General features: G+C 40.7%; 1 long non-coding RNA gene across 1 annotated transcript in view; it reads left to right on the forward strand.

Moving 5' to 3' along the window:
* The window catches only part of LOC147034906 (uncharacterized), a 114,791-nt gene that overhangs the window by 50,601 nt on the left and 43,723 nt on the right, over positions 1-20,467 (forward strand). The window contains exon 3 of the long non-coding RNA XR_015060731.1: positions 12,395-12,459. This is a non-coding gene — a long non-coding RNA (uncharacterized LOC147034906). The remainder of the gene's footprint in view (positions 1-12,394; positions 12,460-20,467) is intronic.

Genomic DNA, 20,467 nt, shown 5'->3' on the forward strand with positions numbered 1-20,467 from the left:
TACTATCCACATGCCATCACTGACTTTAGAGGATCCACGATCGAAGCAGCAACGGCTTGGCTCCAACACATCATGGCCGATCATGGTTACACGTGCAACTCAAAATTCCGTGAGATATGCAGAAACCTTGTGGAACTGCAACATTCAATTTACCATGAGCAACTTAACTGTGCCAAATAAACGACCCTAAATCAATTATCTTCTTCCTGATGCATATATACACATTGGTAATGTAAAATATAGCAAGGACCCATGGAACCTCCACGGTAAAACCTCTTGCTCAATGGAATGCCACATAATATTTGGGCGGTGTACAGGCAACATCCCTCCACGTCGACTGCTCCAGAAAGTAAAAATAAAAACCTGTGTTTGAAGCAAAAACATGCTCACTGCCTATGTGCATATATAATACATCGTGGTTGTATAGCTCGAATAGATTCCAATTGCATTGGTCCATTGGCTCATGTCAGATGCTTGAAGACTGTGGACTGAGGCTTGAGGCCTATATGTACCATGGCCTTCACAAGACCGGTGATGCCTGTCGGCTCCAACCTTTCAATATTTGATGATCTTTTTAACAGTTGCATTGGTTGTTTTACACTAAAGGGAAAACGTATAAGGAGGGCTTGTGAATATGACAACTCCAAAGATCTTTGGCTTTGCATGTCACCAAAATTTCCGCCATAAGATTTCTCAGGTTACATTTGTGGGTGGAGTCAGGCCAGATCTCCAACCAATGGGTGGAAATGAGCGAAACACATGGACAGATAGGCAAACATTATCATATGAAATATCACCACACAAACTTATACAAATACACGTTTCCATCGACACTGTTGCTGGTGACTCACCATTAGGTGATGAAAGCGGTCCAGCAGCTGAGGAGGCATGTAGTACTGGGATTCTTATTTAGGTACTACTTGTGCATATTTTTCAGCTACAGAGGAACTCAGATCGTGTTTGAAACAGCAAAAGGCCTACCTTGTGCTGCTTTATATGGTTGCTTTATGCTTTATGCAGCTTTCTTTTGCTAAAAGAGCATGAGATGAATATATATATATATATATATATATATATATATATATATATAAATGTATATATATATATATATATATATATATATATATATATATATATATATATATATATATATATATATATATATATATATATATATATATATGGTTTCCACAAATAAATGGTGGGATTTTCTCAGCAGATTGATAATAAATAAAATTACCCCCGTGTGGGGGTGACGGTCATCTCTATAATACCACAAGTTCTCAATGTTCAGTTATGACCGAAGACTACTGCGCAGCTCGAACTGTGCAGTTTGGTTAAAGATGACTCGGCATTTTGGCGCGCGCACGAAATTATATTTTGAAAATAAATTCCGACGTTTACATTTCGGGTTTTGAAACGTTTGCACCTTCGGCAGAAAATATATAAATATACAAGGTCAGCTGCTATACAATGAAACCATTCACTAACTTTTACCATGCCCAGTAGAGAATATATAGCCTGCTGAAGGTAGGGCAGTTTTTGCAAACTTTGAAGTCACGTGACGCGAAAACGAAAGCGAAATTGGAAAATCCGTCCAGACCAAATTTAGATATTGTCCCATAGATTCATATGCTACAATCAATTTCAAGATCGCTTGAGAAATGTAGGAGATAGATTTTGAAAATCGTCATTTTCGCAACTTCAAAGGCCTCATGACCTTGACCTTGACCTTCGGTGACCTTGAAAGTCATACCATCATGTACGTCTCATCGACCTCTATCAGGATCACCAATGACCAGATCTCCCGCTTCAACTTCATTGTGAACGGACGGACGGACGGATCGAAGGACATTGACACCCATATTATTAGGTCATGCTCGAAGAGATTACCTAAAAAGCAGATACTCACTGTGCATTATACTTTTGTTTATTTTATTCACTAACTCAAAAAGTTATTGTACTTTGCAGTTTCATCCATTTTAAAAAGTATATAAATCAGTGAACATACATGGAATAAAGAAACATATATTTGAATGAATTAAAACTAAGAGACATTTTTTTACACAAGTTACACAAGACAGACACAAGTTTAATGTCCATCCGAGAGAATGCACACACATTGTTGAATCACCCTGCCTGTGAAACACCTGGATGACAGATTTTTACTTGGTCAAGATTTGAATCGAGTGCCATTGCGCTGTATCTGCTGGATGGGACAACCCTTGGTGCAGGCCAATTGCTCAGTGAAAATGTTCGAAGGCTTCGATGGAGAAATTATCAGAGTGTCTGTTCCGAGTCTGGGAGGTGAGTGTGAACCCCGGCTGAGTCATAACAAAGACTTTTAAAATGGCATGAACTGCTTCCTTGTTTGACAATCAGCATTTAAAACGGATAGAGCACACAAATTGATGCCTCACCTTGCATGTGAATCACCACTATGATCGCTTATAGCTGGGCCAAGATTCAAACCCAGGCTATTGTTAGGACATCCTGTGTCCTAAACTCATCAGTCACCCTCACTGTTTATTAATGGCGGTTGGGAAAAAAAACAAATCACTTCCGTTTTGCTCAGAAGCTCAGGGGTGTGTTCAGTTACCAAGTTTCTTGCAGAGTATATGCCAAGTTGCTTAAGCATTCAACTAAGCACTCCATTCAAAACCATTGATGAGGAATGGCTGGTTTGGTGAGCAATATCTAGCTGCTTGGTAACTGAACACACCCCTGTTATTCTATCAGCAATTTTGTGCCAAATACTCTGCCGAAGCAAATTAAATATGGTTTTAAATACTTTCTTTGGTACAAAGATTATGAAAATGTATGATGACCACACGAAAATGGTGGCTTATTAACTAACCAGGGTCCATGTGTTCTTCAAATTTTGTTTATGATGAAAATGCATATTATCCGAAGAAACTTTATTACAATCTTGCAATTCACACATCAAAGTGTGTTCCATATTTCCTCAAATAAGCGCCTCATCAAAGTGAATCAAAGATTCACACATCAAAGTGTGTTCTCCCTTGAATATGCTCCGCTCTCGAAAGTGCATCTCGAGGAATACCCTGAATTAAGAAGCACCCCGGGGTGGTTATTTGAGGAAATACGGTATTTGGTTTTAAAATTCTACTCTTGGCTAACTTTAAGCTTTTCGGATGATTTGAGAAGGAAAACCAGTTTTTAAAGTTAAAAAGGGATCTTACCAAATCTCATATCATCTTTGATAACCAATCCATTAACTTACATAAAAAATATACAGCAAAATAGCTGTACTATTTACAAATCATCATCAGAGTCATCACCATCTTCAGCAGACACATTGAGATCAGTTTGTTCTTCCTCTGTTGCTATTTCATCACATTTAATAGCGCTCAGATCCGTACATTTCAACCCTGCTTGCAAACAACAACACCAGCCAATTTTACAAGATCTCTTGCATGTTCAGCTTAACAGTTCCATGATTTCATCAGAGGCAGGGCGACTGGCAAGCCACTTTTTCGAAATTGAATTTTCACTAATTTCCCATCCACAACCATCAGGAGAAGGGGTGTCGGGCATTTGAAAGATTATTCGTCTCTATATTGTTGCTTGATAATTTGCCCTCGTCACTTGGAGGGCAAGCATCGATTCGCAAGGCAGTATAGCATTAGGTTAAACCTTACCAGCCTCTGTGCAATTGATCTGAAAACATAAAAGATGGACGTTTTGCAGTTGTTTTCCATAAAAAGTCCAAACACATTTTTCCAGTTTGTTGTGCAATTCCTCTGGAACTGCCAATGTGTTTCCAAGTGATGTGAAGTCTTCCACAAAATCTTGATGCTGCATCAGCAATTTCAGTGCTTTTGCATTTCCCTTACCAGCAAATGCAAAATCCAATCGTGTCCGGTGGAAGCATGCACCCCAATCCGAGATCTGCAGAATCCTTGCCTTGAAATATTGTTGTGAATATGGAAGCCATGAGCACACAGACATTCAGGTTCCGAGAGCTTTGTTATTTCGATAAGTATGTGTTTCTAGTTAGAATCCATCCCCTCGTGTAATGGGTGAATAAATGTAAATGCGCTGTGAAGTTATTTTAATAGTCAGGTTTTCTTTTATTTAACAACACCAACGATAACAACACCAACGATAACAACACCCAATATAACAACAACACCGACGATAACAACACCAACGATAACAACAACTCCAAGAAATGGGGTGCGACAGCCCCCACCCAACGATGAAGGAACTGAATTCCATTTCCAAATATGGACATGAATCAGCTCGTTTGGGGACTCCAAGTAATGGGATGCGGCAGCCCCCACCGACGGCGAACGAGCCACGCTGGAAGCGAGCCGCGCCCAAGAGAGATAAGAAGGGAAGAGAGAGACAGAAATTGGTTCTTCTTGGTTCTTCATGGTTCTTGTTCGTGGGTCTTGTTCGCTCTGTTCTGGTTTGGTTATTTTGCTATTATTGGTTGGTGGTTGCTTGGAAGGTGGTTGGTGGTTCTTCGGGGGAATCTACGCAGTGGATTGGGAAGGATCGGAGCCTCGTCTCATCAGCGCGTGTGCCGGAGCTCAGGAAGCTGATGGCGGCTCGCGGTGGTTGGATTCAGCTTGCCCTCGCTGGTGCCCGGTCCGAACATCTGGAAGACCACATTAGGTCAACAGGTCCGAGGCAGAATCTGGTCTGCAGCTCGTCCATTCCATCCAAGCTGGAGGCCTGAATGAAGACCATTTTTGGTCCGATTCTTTGGGTGTGTGCGTATGTGTGTTTGTGGTGCCAGTATAGTAAGTAGTGAATTGTTAAGTGCCTTGCTGTACATACGTGCTTATTAATATTCGGTTTAGCTCTGCCCTTATGTGCTCCCCTCATCCCCAATTGTGAATAAATACTCCGATTGTTAAATGTTTCAGCTCGTTTGTGTTTATTCTTTCATTGGCTTTGCGTGCTGCATGTTGGAAAATTAGCCAGGCCGTTACCATTGTAACGGGATATTTGGGACCGACAGATCTCAGCGATCAAACAGCCCGGATCGCACATGGAATGGGTAACGCTAAGTGGCTCGTTCCGTATGGGAGTGGTCGAGGGTGAATTTCCCCGGTAGGTTGGACCACATGGGCATTTAGGTAAATTGAAATTAGCAATCGACCCAACCCCATGTGGTCTGTCTATTGGCGAACTTCGGTCCAAAAAGGGACCCGTACTTTTCCAGAGTTTTCCGAAGAAGTACGATCTAAATTCCGGGCGATCGGTCGAGCCCACTCTGCAGCTCCATCTTGCGGTCGTGCTCACGGCCGACGCCCGGCCCCGCAACAATATGAGGATACAATTTTGGCAATAGGCTTGATTTTACCTTATCTACGTTGATTATCCTGGTCTTTGACCCCTTGCCCAATTTCATGTGTGTGTCTGTAAGCAGGTAGCTCTGCCCAAGAAGTCATATGAAGACATCTGTATCATCAGCATGAATAACTATCAGGCCATTTGCATGTTTTACATGGAGAAATCATGCACGTATCAGCCTCTACTTCTGAACACTCTATCTCAGGAACGATATCACATTCTTGTTCCGTCATTCTCCAGCAGGTGCTGCTGTCTGTCATGTACATTATCTCACCCCCTGAGCTTGTCTGTGAACTCTGGCTTTTTCCATTCAGTAACAAGAAACTTCACAATTTCTGTCTTACTTGATTGAATCGCCATTAACTTTTTCCTCCAAGACCTCAGAACTTCCACTTGTTCTCTTGGCTCACTCAGGATTCTTTATGGACACATCCAGATAAACGTCAAAAACTATGTGAACACTTCTGCAAACTTGACTTGTCCATATCTGAAAAACTGTTTCATGTAATATGTGAAATTTTGATCCACTAGAATGTTGAAACTTATGAAGTACCGCCATTCATTAAATATGCTTGCTGCACGCGAAGGATAGTGATCTGCGAGAAGAGTTCCTTTTTCCAATAGCTGTTGGTGCTTGGCTTTGTTTGTCTTCCTTGGAATGCCATATGAGTCAGAAAAGGGCCACAGAAATGGACCTAATGAATAACAGAACACTTGTTTCAGGTCAATTTTAATAAATTGTGCCAACAGAGCCATTTACGCAAACAACGTATGGTCCTTCTCAAAGGGAGAAGTGAATCCTCCTGTCAGACCTTGACAACTTTTTTTTTACATTTTGAACGTTTTAAGTCTCATCTTCTTCAATGAACTGAAAAAAACAAATGGTGTACAAAACCAGCTTAAATACACTTTGAACAAGTGTGGATGGGTACTTCCAGAAATAGGGGAATTCACCAAGAAAGATACTGGAAATGGGAGTTCATCATGGATTTTTCAAAAATAGGGTAGTGTAAGCATCATATGGCACATTTTTCATTTGTTTTGGGAAAATGAATTTTCACACTAAAAATATGGAACTTAGCTTATTGACTGTGTTGTTTGCTTTGTTTTTAACCTCCACTTATTTTGGGTGTAATGAAACGTTGAAAATTTTGAATTATTCTCCCTCTGATTTAATCATCACCTTAATGCACATTGTTAAGTTGTTGAAACCTTCTTTATTGGTTTTTCATCAGTCAGAATGATTACTGTGAATAAAATATGTAAGAATACTTACATTACTTATCTGCATATGTGCTGATTAAATTAATAACACATCATTATTGGCATATGTCCGACCTTTGAATTCCCATTGAAATTTATATCGCTGATATCACCTTCATCAACCACACTTGCTTCTTATATCTGTATACAGCGCGAGCAAAAATCACCTCCAATTCAATGCAAAGCTCTGTATTGGATTTATTTTTTGGGTTTTAACCTCCGTTTAAAATGATTTTAATTAAACATTTTGAATATTTTTTGAAATATTCTCTCTCAGATTTTAAACTAATGTTTAAACTTTATATAAGAAGAAGATGATTTGTAATACCAGACACCACCGGGGGTGTGATATGACACAAATTTGCAAAGTGAGAATAGGGGTCTTCCACCGACCTTGAACCCCTGACCCGAGATATGCGAACTTGACAGAAATCATACTTGCAGTACCCTAAGGCAACATGCAAAATTTGGTTGGATTTCGTTCAGTAGTTTTTACATTTTATGAAGCATATACGTTTCCTGGGTAACCTCGCTGGGGTCTAAAGCCACCATGTTTTTTGGCCTGCTCAGACTTACCTTGATTTGGAACAGGCCACAATGATTTTTTAATGATAAAGATAATTTTTCATTTTCCTCACTCATATCCAACACTTTCCTCACTCATATCCAATGCTTGTTCGTCATAGCTACAAATCGCTGTATACATCACTTTTGTAAGTACTATAAGTTTTCAAATTAGGAGCTTGGAGCGATTTCATGCATTATAACAGTCAATTTTCACGATCTACACTCATGGACTAATTATCCCGCCCCCCCGGAGTGAGGGAGCGGGTTATTGTAATCGTCCGGTTTGTTTGTCCGTTTGTTTGTCTGTCTGTCCGTTAGCAACTTTACGGCAAAACGGCTTTAGCAAACACTATCAAATTTAATCCACAGGTGGGCAATGAAACTTGGACGACCCCATTAACATTTGGGTCCAATTGGATCAAAGGTCAAGGTCACGAAAAGATCAAAATAGTTTTTCGCTCATAACTTCGTCATAAATGATCTGATTTACTTCAAACTAAGCTTATAGTGAACCTTATTCTATTTGTCACTTATAATCCTACCCATTCCTATCGTGAAAAATGCATATTTGTGAAGATCGGTAGGGTCAGAAAATTTGGGGGGTCATGGTCATCGGTCAAAATTACAAATTTTCCATTATAAATCAAAAAAGGTTAGGAATATGCATGTTTACTATGGAAGATATATATCAAGTCCTTTATTGGCTTTCATTTGACACCATGACATTTGACCTTATGTGGCCTTGGAAGGTCAAAATCATTTTTCAGTCATAAAATCGTCAAAAATGGTTTAATTGACTTCAAATTAAGACTAAAATTTTCCTTATTCTATTCCTTATAATCAACATTCAGGTTAAGGATATATCAAATTTAAATTTGATCCCCAAAATAACTTTATGCCTTAAATGGGTGGGATTTGCTGTGCCTGGCACCACTTGTTAAAGTATATTATCGAAATATCATTTTGCTTATTAGGATAGGATATCGTCCAAACTAAATAAGTGTCGAAATCTGTTGTGAAATCAATCTGATAATTTAAATAAATAATGAGTCTTATAACTAAGCCGATATATCTGTTTACTTTAAACAACCAAGGCTATGTTCCCTCCTCCGTACATACACAAGAAAATGTGTAATTTCCAAGCCATTAAACTAATCTTTTTATACTGTATCGAGAATAATATTCAGTAAACAAAATATTTAGGAACGTAATAAAATTAACCAGCTTCATTGAGCTATATGATTTAATGCATTCACTGCAAGACCTCACGCCCTGTCCCTGAGAGGGACTGCCTATCCATAGCGTCTGCCAGATCTGTGTCTATATTTTCAGAGGTTTCGCGAGGTGATCTGCAGGTTATTAAACCAAATGTGGTTTAAAAAAAAAACATTTGCGAGAACCTCAAACCAATGTACCATGTGACACATGCACAGATGAGCAAGCAAAATGGTGGATTTTCTGCCACGTTTATTAAAAGGAACCAGCTTCATCGAGATATGCATTTGAATACATTCACTGGAATGACTGTTCATCAAAGCTAGGAATTGTTGTGTACATCGCTTTTGTAAGTCTGACAAGTTTTCAAATTAGGAGCTTAGAGTGATTTCTTGCATTACATGAGACAATTCTCCATGATCTACTCTCACGGACTAATTAAAGTATATCATCAAAATATTATTTTGCTTTTTATAGGATTAGATATCGTCCTGACTAAATAAGTGTCGAAATCTGTTGTGAAATCTTAAATTTAAAGAAATAACAAGTCATAACTAAGCTTAGACTCCTATTTACTTTAAGCAAGCAAGGCGATGTTCCCTTCGCCATCCATACACAAAAAATGTGTAATTTCCAAAGCATTAAACTTATCTGGAGAATTATATTGAGTGAACAAATTAAGCAGCTTCATTGAACTATATTATTTAATGCATTCACTGCAAGACTTCACACTCTATCCTGCAGAGGGACTGTCAATCCACAGCGTCAGCTAGATCTGTCTATATTTTCAGAAGTTTCACGATGTGCTCTACAGGGAATCAAAGCAAATCTGGTTAAAAAAAAACGACGTTTAAAAAAAAAAGTTGTCATGTTTGTGCAGACTACGAAGGATGTACCGCGTGGTGTGTGCATAGAAGAGTCGGCAAAATGGCGGATTTTCTGCAAGGTTTATTTTACAGGCAATTGAACTTTACGATCTCTCCAGGGTTGTTCTGCATTAAGCTGCAACTCTTTTGTGGATAAAGTCATGTGATTTCATTCAATCATTTTATTTCATTTACTGCTGCGTGTGTGGTGAAGACGGGATTTAAAGTTAAAGGGATCCTTCATGGTACACAGCGACATCCTGGCCAACCGTTCCGAATCAACCATTTAATTGGGCTGCTTGCATAAGTGATTAAACCACCTGTCCCCTAGAGGGACTGCCTATCCATAGCGTCTGCCAGATCTGTCTAAATTTTCGGATGTTTAGTGATGTGCTCTACTGGGAATCAAAGCAAATCTGTTAAAAAAGGAGGTTTATTTTTTAAAAAGAGCAACGTTATCATGTTTGTGCAGACCGCAAATGATGTACCACATGACATGTGCACAGAGGAGTAGGCAATATGGCGGATTTTCTGCAAAGTTTATTTCACGGGCAATTCAACTTTGCGATATTTCCAGGGTTGTTCTGCATTAAGCTGCAACTCTTTTGTGGATAAAGTCATTTGATTTCATTAATTCATTTTATTTCATGAATTGCTGCGTGTGTGGTGAAGACGGGCTTTAAAGTTAAACGGATCCTTTATGGTACGCAGCGACAGCCTGGCCAACCATTCATGATGAACCATTTAATTGGACTGCTTGCTTCAGTGCTTAAGCTACTTGCCGAGTGCCTATTCTCAATTGGGCTACATCATTCTGCGTGAATTGTTCACTCTCTGTGGACAGTTTTACTGCGCCACATCATTTAGAGCGAGTGGTTTATGGTCCGTCATCCTGAGCATGTGGTTCGTGCTCCATCACCTTGAGCGAGTGGTTCATGCTCCATCACTCTGAGAGAGTGGTTCGTGCTGAATCACCCTGAGTGAGTGGTTCCTGCTCCATCACACTGAGTGAATGGTTCGTGTTCTGTCACCCTGAGCGAGTGGTTCGTGCTCCATCACCTGAGCGAGTGGTTCATGCTCCATCAACCTGATCGAGTGGTTCCTGCACCATCACCCTGAGCGAGTGGTTCATGCTCCATCACCCTGAGCGAGTGGTTCCTGCACCATCACCCTGAGTGAGTGGTTCATGCTCCATCACCCTAAGTGAGTGGTTCGTGTTCTGTCACCCTGAGCGAGTGGTTCGTGCTCCATCACCCTGAGTGAGTGGTTCATTCTCTGTCAACCTGAGTGAGTGGTTCCTGCTCTATCATCCTAAGTGTGTGGTTCATGCTCCATCACCCTGAGAAAATGGTTATCTGAAATAACACCCAATTTCTGAGCCATTTGCTGCATGAATATGTTTTCTAAATTACCGAGCCAAATTTTTTTTCCACCTGACCCTACACAGCTGTTTATAAAGAATAATGTTTGTGAACATATCCCTGAAACGTCTAAATAAATGCAAGGTTGTTTTTCGGTGAAAGCGACTCAAGGTTTCTGGGTTGTATTCAGTAAGTACTGCAGTTGATAACCACATTGACTGATTCCTGAAAAATTTCCAATGCCGGCCAAGCATGTGTGTGTGTGTGTGTGTGTGTGTGTGTGTGTGTGTGTGTGTGTGTGTGTGTGTGTGTGTGTGTGTGTGTGTGTGTGTGTGTGTGTGTGTGTGTGTGTGTGTGTGTGTATTCTTTTTGCTAACTCCCCTACCCCCATCTCTCTCTGTCCCATCTTTGCTTTACCCCCTCCAAATACAGTGCAGTACCCTCCTCCCACATACCCTCTCTCACCTCCCCTCCCCCTCTCTCTCTCGCTCTCTATTTGTCTCCGGATGTATCTGGGAGGTGTTTGTCTCTGGACACGTCTGGGCAATGTTCATCTCCAGATGCATCCATGCGATGCTCATCCCCAGACGCGTCTGAGCAGTATTCCTCTCTGGACACATCCGGGTGGTGTTCCTCTCCGGATGCGCCTGGGTGGTGTTCATCTCCACATATGTCCGGGAGGTGTTTGTTTCTGGATGTGTCAGGTCAGTGTTCATCTCCGGACATGTTCAGACGGTGTTTGTCTCCAGATATGTCCAGGCGGTGTTCGTCTCTGGACATGTCTGGGCAGTGTTCATCTCCGGACTTGTCTGGGCGGTGTTCGTCTTCAGATGCATTCGGTCAATATTTATGTTTGGACGGGAGTTTGTCTCCGGGCCGTGTTTATAGTATGACCAGTAGAAAATGGATTTCAGACATTATTTTGTTTCCATTTTCACTGTTATTGTTTGCAGAATCACTGAATTCTGTATGTCGATCGACTTGATGTAATATGTAATACAATATCATTGATGTAATTTGATTGATATAATATGAAACACACAAAAAAGCAGATTATAAATTCCTTCAAAATCAGTGGGTTTTTTTTCTTCAAAATCTAAATTCCTAAATTCATTCAGTGGGTGATAAAATAAATGTTATTTTGCTCAAATACCTGACTGAGAGCTACTGTGCTGTTGCTTATGGTGTCCTTGTAGACATAATAATGACAGAAATATTTGATGAACTGAGAAATTTTGAGTGATTGATCCAATAAAATTCAGACTCAAAGGATGGGGAAAAGAAACAATCAAAATATTTCGTTTTTTTTATTCCTAAATGGACTTGAAATGTCATCAAAATATTTTTTTGAATGTGTTCTCATACTGCGGCACTTTTTCTTGGCCAGTATATCGAGTTCTTATAATGCTTTCCGAAGCAGAAATATGAATCGATAGCAAATTCAATCATTGGAGAAGTTCAGGTATTTATTGTCTGACAGAGAACATGAATGTATGGATTGTGTTGTTGTGACATGTGTTTTCAATAAAATTGGTCAGGATAAAGTTAGGGAATGCTGTCAGTGAGGGGGAGAATAACAAATCTTTTTTAGGTAACCAATCAATCTGTGTTCCGAAGTTGCATGAGTACAATAAGAGTCAACTACAAAGTGTGAACAGCAATTACAGGTAGATTAGGCTATATGGGGCAGACATAATATGCTTACTCTGAAAGTTACTAATGAGCCAGCTGGGTATTTAATCAAAAATCTGATAATGTCATGAGAATTATCCTGGCATGCGCTTGTTTTTACAGAAGTTGGGAATCAAAATCATCATACCACCGTTTCAGCCAGATTAGATACTCACACCATCAGGAAGGTCAGTCTACTCTCCTTATGATTAGGCAACCAAACCGATTACAAATGACATGTCTTTCAAAGTGTCATAAACTTTCAATCATTTCATTTACTTCTGCACGGATAGAATTATTTCTAAACTTGTCCTTCCTGAGACAATTAACGCAGGTTCATGAGAAATGCTCCTCCAATGGGTGGATTTGAAGCTGATTAAGTTGTGGGTGGCAAAAATGTGAAATAGCAAAAAATAAGAGGTCAGTATGGTGTTTTCAATGCTTAAAAGAAATTTGTACAAACGGTTTGGCAGGATAGCCAAGAGGTATGTGCACTCGACTTTGAGTTGTATAGCTTGGGTTAGAATCTCGACAGCTGTAAACGTTTACACCGGTGTTTCATGTGCAGGTGGATGCAATGTTTCATTCATCACTAAATGTCTCATCGTGTCTTTCCTGAAGAGTAGGTGAGTTATTGCTTGCACCATGAACAAATTCCAAATTCCTGCCCTGACTGCTGAAAATGCAATGAAAGACGACCCAGCATAACCTTTGTGTAGGAACTGCTGTGGTTGCAATGATGCTCTGTCAGGGGTATGGTACATTGATGGACTGATTGTGAAACTCGATTGCATGAGCGTAGACATTAGATTTGCCTGAGCTTCACAATAACGGTGCCCTGTCTACAGACACAAAAGTGCTTTGCAAATCTTTGGTGTGTCTGTTGACAAGGTACAGCTGATGCCACAGATTCACAATGTATAAGGTTCTATTTTACGAGGGAGATTGGAAAAGGATGTTATGAATGAGGTTATCTTTGATTCATAGATGTCTTATATCTGAAACCAAATATTCACGATAATAATATGTTGTTACAAGTTGACTTGCAACAACAGGTAAAAAGAACAAAAAAAACGACACCTACATCTGTTGGACCTCATTCCGTATAAAAGGTCAGCCTCTTCCCTGAATACATGTTGCCATTGGAATTCAAATCCTCTCCATCCCCACCCAGGAAAGATAAAGGGGTTTAACAAACCCACCCCCTCTATTTAATAATAATACATCAGTATTTTCATTTTCAATTGTCAGATTATATTAATTAAAAGAGGGAACAAATGCACCCTCTCTTCCCACCATGAGAACTTGAAAATGTGGAGCCTCTGATTGATTCTGTTGATGGGTTGTTGTGATCTGGGGGTCTATAATATAAGCCTTCCATCTCACCATTCGGATTTTAATTTTAGAGTGAGAGAATATTAAAAAGCAACTGATGCCGACCCACGTGCTTTGTTTATAAGGAAATGGTCAATGGACATAAGTAGAGGACACTGGGGTGCATTGGGACACTGAGTGCTTTGGGACATCCCCTCACAGCTATTGTTGGCTAATGATATTGAGTGGCAATGTGTAGGTCAACATAATCGTTAAAGAGTCAAGCAAAAATGCATTCAGATTATCTGTGGGATCATGTCAGTAGGTTCATAAATAAATATGATACGATGTGGCAATGAGATACCTCCGGCAGAACTGAAAATATCGGAATCTGACAGACGAAAAAGGTAACTTTATTATGGGAGCAAAGTATAACAAAGGAGTCTGTCACCTGAAAACCTATTCTGGGGAATATTACTACAAACGAGCTGCAATTGGAGGCTGTCTGTGCTTCAGTGTCAATGTTGATAAGTATCCTTGGAACAAAGAGAGGAGAATTTGAAAACATCATAAATTGATTTTTGAAACCTGATCCTATATCAAAATGGAGGTGAATACTTTGAGTCCTGAGAAGACTCCTTTTCACCTCCTGAAACATGCAAATGGTGATAACAACTGACAACGAAGGTTGGAGTACAACTATTTATAGTTTGGTGCTTAATAGAACATTTAAAAGTGTAAATCACTGGTTTTAATGCTGAAAAAATAGTCTACTGTTGAGTTATTTATTAATTGGTAATATGACCACCACACTTTTTATGTCTCCAGTGACATTGTTTTCGGTTTGTCTGTCCGTCCATCTATATGTCCATCCATGCTAATTTTCTGTTTTCTCTGCAACCGCTTATCCAATTGACACAAAAGTTTTATCATAGGTGCAACTACACATGCGTAATGTTTTCTTGATAATTATTATATTATGTCATGTGGTGTGGCAGCCATGTAGGAAAAAAGGAAAAATTTTGGACCTCTATCTCCGAAACCACTCCATGGAATTTTTTTATCTTGGCACATGTAATGTACTCCCCATGGGAAAGAAGTGATTTTTTTGATGATGTCACAGGTGTTTTTGTAATTACGTCATAATTGCATACGTCAAATGCTTTATCCGATCAGTATGAAAATTTTTGAGGGTCATCTCGGGATAAATTTTAATTTGGAGAAAAATTTATGATGTAATTGGTCATGTAGTTCTGCAACCATATTGTTTTTAACATATAACATTAAAAAAATCTTCTTCTCAAAAATGGCTGAACAGATTGAGGCGAAACATTACATAAATGATTTCCTATCCATAAGGAACAAAAGGTCTCAAACTAAGATGTCAAAGGTCTCATGGTCTGGCAGCCAAATTAGTTTGAATGAAAATCTTTTTTTAAATCTTTCTCTTGAACCACTTCATCAATTGATGTGAAACGTAACAGTTATGATCCAGTACTTGAGGGATATATCTTTTAAATTTTGAACTGATCAGATGCAAGGTCTGGCAGCCAGAATTGTATAAGTTTAGCAAATACAATCTGTCGCTTCGCTGATGGGGACAATAAAGGGGGCAGGGGGGGGTGGGTAGAGGGAGGGAGAGAGAGGGGATACAGGTGTTTGGTGAGAGGGGGAGGGGAGGCAGTGAGAATGAAGAAGGAGGAGCTAGAAAGAGGGAGGGGAGAGTGAGAGAGAGAGAGAGAGAGAGAGAGAGAGAGAGAGAGAGAGAGAGAGAGAGAGAGAGAGAGAGAGAGAGAGAGAGAGAGAGAGAGAGAGAGAGAGAGAGAGAGAGAGAGAGAGAGAGAGAGAGAGAGAGAGAGAGAGAGAGAGAGAGAGAGAGAGAGAGAGAGAGAGACAGAGCAACAGAGGTGTGGGGGGTGCTGCATTTTATGAGGATTGGTGAGTAAGGAGGGGACATAGTGACAGAGAAGGGTGGGGAGGAGGAAAAACAAAAAGACAGGTGAGGGTTGGAGGTGGGGTCTGCAAAGAGAATGATACGTGACACTTCACAACCACACATGAAAAGAAAAAACTTGTCAGAACAGCTGTACACACAATGACACAACAGAGTTTGTAATGTAGTCCACTGGCACATCTGCAAAAACTTTGATATTCGAGCTCCAGAAAAATTGTGGGAAAATGAACCAAAAACAATTACTGAAAGCATTGAAGTACCGCTCACGTCGACCTCATGATCCCGTTGAGAGTGAACATCGAAAAAATGCATTGCGACCAAATATCATACTTAGTTATAAAAAAAGAGAAGAAGGCATTGCTAAATGAGGTGTTAATACCAGTGATTTTGGGCTAATGATGGAGAAATCATGAAAATGAACCGATAAGAAGACCTCAAGCATGAAGTGAAAAGATCGTGGAAACTGAAGAATTCCAAAGTTGTACCAGTGATGATGAGGAACCTCACAGAAATGATGACGAATAACCTCACAGAGATATTAAAAACCATCACGGGAATACTACTACAAACAAACTATAGTTGGAAGCCGTCCTTGGCTCAGTAACGTTCCTAAGATTGCCCATGACACAAAACTTTGAGAACAGAAAACATCACAGCCTGGTCCATGAATCGTGACCTCTTACCAAAATGAAGGGGGATACTTTAAGCCCATCCTGTGAGGACTCCATTCCACATTCTGAAACCCACATACATGACCTGGCCAAACATTAACATTTCCCTTCACTGGAACTAAGGGGCCTAGTCCGAACCATGAAAAACAGCCCCAGACCATTATTCCTCCTCCACCAAACTTTACAGTTGGCACGGTGCATTCGGCATGTCGCGTTCTCCTGGGATCTGCCAAACCCATATTAGTCCGTCGGACTGCCAGATGGTGAAGTGTGAAAAATCACTCCAGAGAACGTGTTTCCACTGTTCCAGATTCCAATGGCAGTGATCTTCAAACCACTCCAGATGATGCTTAGCATTGCGCATGGTGAACTTAGGCGTGTGTGCAGCTGCTCAGTCATGGAAACCCATTTCATGAAGGTCTTGACGAACAGTGTTTGTGCTGATGTTGCTTGCAGAGGCAGTTTGGAATTCGGTAGTGGGTGTTGCAACTGGCAACAGACGATTTTTCCACGTTACGAGCTTCAGCACTTAGCCATTCCTTTCTGTTAGCTTGTGTGGCCTACCACTTCATGGCTGAGCTGTTGTTGCTCCTACACATTTCCACTTTACAAAAACAGCACATACAGTTGATGAGGGCAGATATAGTAGGGTAGAAATTTGACAAACTGACTTTTTGGAAAGGTGGCATCCTTTGACAGTGCTACGTTGAAATTGACTGAGCTCTTCCATCCATACATCCATTGGGACCATACTCTGTGCAGAGGGTAGTGCTGCCTAAGCAGTCTCCTTGGTTATTGGGCACAATCCTAGACATGTCGCCACTACGACACAGGACACCAGTAAGCTAGCACTAATTTTGCAGACCTCGAAAGGATGACTGGCAGAGTAAACCCCACCTGGTATTCATTCAACAGCCGAGTGGGATTTGAACTCGGTATATTAGGATCCCAAGCCCACCACCCTAACCATGAAGCCAACACCAGGCATACTGAGCTCTTGAGTGAGGCCCATTCTCCTGCCAATGTTTGTCTATTGAGATTGCATGGCTGTGTGCTTGATTTTATACACCTGTCAGCAATGGGTGTGGCTGAAATAGCCGAATCCACCAATTAGAAGGGGTGTCCCCACACTTTTGGCCATGTAGTATATGTAGATACCAATCGACGAAACACACACACACACACACACACACACACACACACACACACACACACACACACACACACACACACACACACACACACACACACACACACACACACACACATACGTGGATACTTCGATACCTGGGAGGGATCCTTTTCACCTTCTGAAACCCAATATACAAAAAACTTCACAGCTTGGTCTGTGAATCGTGACCCCTCATTGAAAGGAAGATGGATACTTGAGCCTGCCCTGGGTAGATTCCATTCCACATTCTGAATCCCACATTTTGAGATACCAATCAACGACACACACACACACGCACACACACACACAAACACACACACACACACACACACACACACACACACACACACACACACACACACACACACACACACACACACACTCCAAGTTCCATTATGGAAATAAAGTTTATATATGTCTACACACACACAAATGTACACACACATAAAATACATAAAAACGACAAACACAAAGATTTACCTTCAAACAGAGTTCTTTGAAAGTGGAATTCAAGTGGGAAATTTGCAAAATTAAATTGAAAAGTATATCAAGGCACAGACCCCAAAATGTCGATCTATGCGCTATGCCTTCACAGCCAGATCATGGCAAATATGTGGTTGGATGGACCTCATTGTTTTTATATATATGTGTCAATGTCAGAGTAAGAAAGGAGATCACACAAAAAGCTAAAACAAAACTATGTCCTGTAAAAGTGAAATTGCACATTTTCAGTGGATGGGACACCTCCTGAGGCACCGACAGCACGGCACTGCAAGGTCCAACACCGGCGGAAATGCACGTCTGTCTAATTCATGTTCCATTGAGAGCACGGACACTTTTACCGAAACAAACAACCAAGCAGCTTGGATAGGCCTTGCCAATTGGCTTAAGCACTTAAGCAAGCACTCAACGAAACGGTGATAAGAAACGGTTCGTTTGGCATGTAATTAGCTACACATTAAACACACACCTCCCAGAGATGCCAAAAATGCCAAATATGTTCGAATTGGACAAATTAACACTTTTCTAGCAGTCAAAACTGCTTGTAAGTTCGATTATGGAGCTTAAATTTTGTAACTCTCCTTACTTTATGAGATACTTGTGGTGATCACATGTGCGGAAATGAAATAAAGCAATGAATGCTGACGTCACCGGATATTTATAAGCATTGCAATGTACCTAACAATTTGAAGCGATGATAAACAGGTATTCGATAATATAAGTGACAAAAGTGAAAACAACAACTTTATCTTTAATAAATTGTTGTGGTCTGTTCCAAGTCAAGGCATGGTTGAGCAGGCCAAAAAACATGGCGGCTTCAGACCCCAGTGAGTTTACTTAGGAAACGCCTTAAGACCCAGAGAGTAAGGTGGCCGAGGATCGCCTGATGAAGGAAATAATTAAATAAGGCCGTTAAATATCTTCAAAAGGGGTGTTTTAATTAACCTAAACAACCAATTTTCACTCTTCTACTTCCTTGGAGTTTTGTTTGTATGCAAAGTTTCAGGCTGCTAGGTTTTATGGTTTTGTAGTTATGTAGGAGACACACTGACACACTGACACACTGACACACTGACACACTGACACACTGACACACTGACACACTGACACACTGACACACTGACACACACACACACACACACACACACACACACACACACACACACACACACACACACACACACACTACCACACCCTTTTATTAGTGTAGATTTTGAATCTTGATTCAGGGATTTAAATCAAACTTGGTACAAGAATGTACAATGATGTAATAATGTGTGTGTAGGCGGACAGTGCCTGTAGAAAGTCTACACCCCCTTTCAAATTTTTCACCTTTTGTTGACTAATAGTCTGGAATTAAACTGCATTAATTCAGACTTTTTCCACTTTTATTTACACATTGTAACCCACAACTTCCAAGTGAAAAACAAATTCCACAAATTTCAGGAAATTAATTAAAAGTTCAAAACCAAAATATTGTCGCGGCTCTGGCAGTTCGTTTAATCCCCCCCCCCTCCTTTACGCGACCCAATTGTGGTGGACAGGTGGTTAACACCAACCAGGCTCGATCATCAAGCGGTTTTCCTTTGAGGCGAACACGTGATCCTCGCGGATTATGGCGCGCATGGGAGGGGAATTTCGGCACGGATGGAGCAGATGGTTGCACAGCACAAGGGGTTTATATTTGCACCCACGACAGACATACGTGATACCAGAAACTTAAAATAAACATGGGGATTTAATAAAAAAAAAAATAGATCAAATATTTGCAAGGGTGAAAATTCAAAATGTAATAGTCAAAAGTGAGTTTTTTTTCACCTCTACATACTGACTTAAATACAGACAGGGGTAAAACGAAATAAAAGAAAATCCTCCCTTTATTCTGGCATTTAGCTCAATCCAGAGGTGGTCTCCATTGAACGCTGTGATCAAGCCACCTCGTCCTGCATGGGAAGATGCGTCCAAATTGGCACCGAGCCGCTCTGTGTGCAGGATATGTACAAGAGGGAATTTGTGAGGCGGTATTCAACACCATGGCTCACCAACTGCCATGCGGCTTCTTCTCATGAACAAATATGCCGAATGTTCCTCTCTTGCAACAGGTTTGCTCACAACAATCATCCCCCTTCCTCAACCGCATGATGAGACGATCTCTGAGGCCCTGTGATATGGCCACTAGGCATGCTCTTCTTCCCTCCTTAGTAACGTACATACTTCACGGCTCAACCGAACAGGAATGGCCAGCGTCTTGCCCAGAACACTGCAAATTCACCAGTATGAACACAAGAATCGCACAGCCATTTCATCATGCCAAGAGGAGAGCAGTGAGATCCTCTGTACCAGCCACGTTTCTCACCAACCGTGTCCTCTCATTACTCCTGTCTGCTCTTTGGTCATTCCCACCCCACATTAGTCCATGGGCTGGGGTGGTTTCTGTGTGACTTTTATGTGCCCTAAGTTTCTCTTCCTATTATTGAAGTCGACCATGTGGGACATCAAAAAAGTGAGGGTGGACATCTGGGAGCCTGGTCGGATTTGAGAAAATGACGTCACAATATCAAGCTTTTGCGTTCATGAGGCGACCA

This window comes from Eptatretus burgeri, chromosome 1, assembly GCF_056783735.1.
Source record: "Eptatretus burgeri isolate ZD-2024b chromosome 1, Ebu_testis_v1, whole genome shotgun sequence".
Lineage (NCBI taxonomy): Eukaryota > Metazoa > Chordata > Myxini > Myxiniformes > Myxinidae > Eptatretus > Eptatretus burgeri.